The sequence below is a fragment of the Lepidothrix coronata genome, unplaced genomic scaffold (assembly GCF_001604755.1).
Source record: "Lepidothrix coronata isolate B3197 unplaced genomic scaffold, Lepidothrix_coronata-1.0 Scaffold376, whole genome shotgun sequence".
NCBI classification, from domain to species: Eukaryota; Metazoa; Chordata; class Aves; order Passeriformes; family Pipridae; genus Lepidothrix; species Lepidothrix coronata.
In genome coordinates, this window is record NW_016690556.1 from 181,565 (window position 1) to 185,511 (window position 3,947).

Genomic DNA, 3,947 nt, shown 5'->3' on the forward strand with positions numbered 1-3,947 from the left:
ATATATATATATATATATTTATTTATTTTTTACAGTGCAAATCAGCTCTTCCTGAAAAGGCATTTGCAGTCGTCCATCCCACTTTGCATCTGCACTTGGAGCTGCTTGGGCTGTGACAGGGAACAAAATTAATTTGGTTGTTTATTCCAGTATTTATAGACATTACAGAAACACACTTAAAGTTAATTCCATGTAGATGGAAAACAAGTTGCATCATCACAGCAGTGAAGGGTTCTGCCACTCCCCTTCAAAACAGAAACAAAGAAAACTTCAGATCAAGCCTAGAAGATAAACACGTTCTCGTATATCTAAAGGCAAAGTTCCTTTAAGGTTGACCAAACTTATTTTCAATAAACATCTCCTCCTCACCCAAGCAGATCTAAACCGCTTTTTTTAAAGATAAGCTCCTCTTGGGGTGGCTGTGGATTCCAGGTTTAGAGTTTCATGCTGTGCCATGGGCTCATAATTCCCTGGTGTGATGGACGAACAAGGTGTTCAGAGGGAAAGGATGATGTTTGGTCACTAAAATGCATCTTTTTAATGCCCCATCCCTGGAAGTATCCAAGGCCAGGTTGGACAGGGCTTGGAGCAACCTGGGCTAGTGGAAGGTGTCCCTGCCCATGGCTGGTGGTTGGGATAAGATGATCTTTAAGATCCCTTACAACCCAAACCGGTCTGTGATTCTGTCATCTTCGCAGGTAAATTGCAACAAGGGGATGAAAATGGTTCTGCAGGGAGGGAGATCGGGACAGTTCCACCACTGGAGGCTCCAGGGAGGGGGAAATTCCCTCTCAGGACAGGCAGTACACATCCCAAAATCCACATTTTGGAGTAGCCATGCCTACCTGGAGCAGCAGGACTCAACGGAAACTGAAAGCAGCCACGGGGCAGGAGAGGTGAGAATTTTCATCACAACTACTAATACCTGGTACATCTTCCAACAAAGACTCCCCAGATGTCCTGGGGAATCACACAGCTCTGCAGGGGGGAAACAAAAATCAACACTTCTCCCAGAGTTAGCAATACCTCGTGCTAAATTGTGTGAAAACAAGGATGGAAACACTTTTGTTTTGATCAATGCCATGGCTTTGACTCGGAAAAAACATCTGCAAAATGCCTCTTCTGTCACTGAAGGGAATTTCTGCCATAAGACATTAGATGCTACGTGCATTCAGAGAGGACTTGTTGACAGCCTAGTGACAAGGTATTATTTGTATGCAGAGATGTGGGAGGGGAATCACAGGAAGGACTTAGGGAGGGAAAAATGGAAAACACAAAAATGGATCTGACAGGAGTGGGAGACAAAACTGTACCAGTTTCTCAGTGACTGCAGCAACAGGTTTGCCCTGAGGAATCTCCCATTTCGGGCATTTGGAAACTGCATTTTGTAAGAGTGAGGGAAGAGCCCAGAGAGGAAGAAAGGAAGAGGGGAAGGGTTGGTAAGGTGAGCCTGTGTCTGGTTAAAAGCCTGTCTTTGAACAGAAACATCTGTTTTAAGCAGCAGGGTAAAGGAGGAGATTGGAGGGACTGTTTGTTGTTTCCACCCAGTGTGTCTCATTTTCTCTCCCTTCTTCCAAAATGGCCACTGTTTTGTCTTTAGTGGATGTCACCACATAACACAAATAAAATGCAGAGAAGACAGATTAATGCCCACCAGCTGCTCTTAGTGGGGATGGTGACAGATCACAGAATCACAGATGGTTTGGGGTGGAAGGGACCTTAAAGCTCATCTCATTCTACCCCCCTGCCACAGGCAGGGACACCTTCCACCAGCCCAGGCTGCTTCAAGCCCCATCCAATGTGGCCTTGGACACTCCCAGGGATGGGGCAGCCACAGCTTCTCTGGGCAACCTGTGCCAGGACATCCCCACCCTCATTGTAAATAAATGTATCCTAAGATCAGGTTTTAATTTTACACCACAAAATACATTCATCCTCATTCAAGAAAGTTTCTTCAGGGAAGTGTTTACATCCCTCAGGTTTCACTCCCTCCGCTGGGTGTAAACAGAGAAGTTACAGGAAGTCTCATATCAATAAATAAAGAGAAATAAGAACGAGTGCACTAAGCTGGTGCTGAGGGCCCATCATCAAAGCTCCTCCACGCAGAATTCTCTCCAATGAAAGGCCAGAGCTCCTTATTCCAGAGGCATTCCTGCCTCAGGATCTGCATTCTGAGACCCCTGAGTGCCAATTAGAGACAAAAAAGGCTAAGTTAAGAGAACTTTGGGGTTATGAAGTCAAGCACTTCTGGGGTTATGAAGTCACAGAGCAATAGAGTCAATGTACCCTGAGCAACCTTGTTTTGCCCCAGTTGCACACAGGCATTACAATAAACTAATTATATTATCTATTCCGTCTTCTTCAGTAAAACCTCTCTCTCATCAGTGGTAGAATCAGGATTTCAAAAAAACAACTTCCTGAAGGGAAGGAGGAAGAATAATACGTGGAATGAGCACTAAAATCGAGGCATTGATTTTTGGGGTCTTTTAAGAGTCTTTGGAGTTTTTCCAAAATCCTCTTCCTGTGGCAAATAGTGATCTTGGAAAATTTCAGCCCAGATGATTTAATAAATCTGTCAGATCTGAATATAGACCTTATAGCAGTTGGCGTGGGGAAAACCTCTCAAATCAGCACTTCTGCCATTCCTAGGAATATCTTCTGTCTCACTCCAGCTAATATCTCCCTAAAAAAAAACCCAACTCAGGACCTAGTCCATTTTTATGCTCATTTTTATCTTTTTATGACTTTTACCAGATTTAGTATAAGAGAACTCTGCGGGATGACACATGAGATTCAGGAAAAACCCAAATTCTGAGTGAAATGAAACCCAGCAAAGCCAAGCCAAGGGTCTCAAACTTCAGGATCGAGACTGAGACACTCACAAAGAATAAATAGCACAGGAAAAGGGTTCATCTGTGAATCAATTTTGTGATGTTCCTCTGGAGGCTGCCCTACTTTCTGCTACTAACAAAGAGGAGGATAAGGAAAAAATTCAAGTTGCAGAGCTGCTCCTCACCAAGACAATCTTCTTCTGAGGCTCACAGTCAATCATCACCTTGTTTGTATTTCACTTTCAGAACCTCACAACTCCATATGCCAACTGAAAAATAACTACCATCATCTATAATCGATAGGAAAGCATAAAATAAAGGAGACTGTGGTCTAGATAGCAAGACACTTGTCCCAGGTCTAGCTCTGGGCTGCATAAATAGCTTTATTTATTTCAGAATGTTGCCAAGATCTAATCTGAGGGGATCCAGCCAATGTTTTCACTCAAAGTTCCCCAACACTGTGGAACACGAGACATTTCCTAACCGAATCTAGGTAATGTTTTGAAGCAAAAGTGGGATTCTCTGGGTGTGTGACTAAAATATACACTGCCTCTCCTCATTTCAGCATTCAGAACTCTCTTTCCCAGGATGATGAAACCGTGGGAGACCATCTGTCACGAGCCAACACTTGGTAACTTCCCGGGCATCGCCCAGCTGTAACTGGCATTTCTAGCACTGCTATGAGAGTTCGTGGGTTTTCTCTCACCTGATGAGGATCTCTCAGTTCAGCCAGGTTATTTTGGCTGAAACTTGCCTTTAACACACGTGGCCACTCTTCTCAGTTTCACTGTCTGGCATTTGGTTGGTTGGGTTTTCCTACGTGAGATATCCAGCTCCCACGAACGGTCCCAGTGTGTTGGGAGATATTAGTTGTGAGGCATAAATGGGTTTAAAGCAGAAGGAGTCACACACAGCTATAACACTGTGGGATTTAGTATGTTGTTTGCTTGGCTTTACGAGCATGAGAGGCTGGATTTGCTGAAGCCTCGGGACACAAGCTCTGTATTTACACCTAGAGATGTTTTCTGCTGGAATAGATTTAATTTTCTCAGTGATTTCCCAAGTAGCTGGTACAGTGCTGAGTTCTGGCTTCAGTATGAGAAAAATATTGTTACC

The 3,947-nt window shown here is 43.9% G+C and overlaps 1 long non-coding RNA gene across 1 annotated transcript; it reads right to left on the bottom strand.

The window, feature by feature from the left end:
* Positions 1 to 70: 70 nt before the first annotated feature.
* Positions 71 to 2,243, bottom strand: LOC108509603. Its single transcript, XR_001878658.1, has 3 exons — positions 2,064 to 2,243; positions 846 to 978; positions 71 to 110 (listed from the first exon to the last, which is right to left on the bottom strand). It is a non-coding gene; the product is annotated as an uncharacterized LOC108509603 (long non-coding RNA).
* Between the last annotated feature and the right edge of the window lie 1,704 nt (positions 2,244 to 3,947).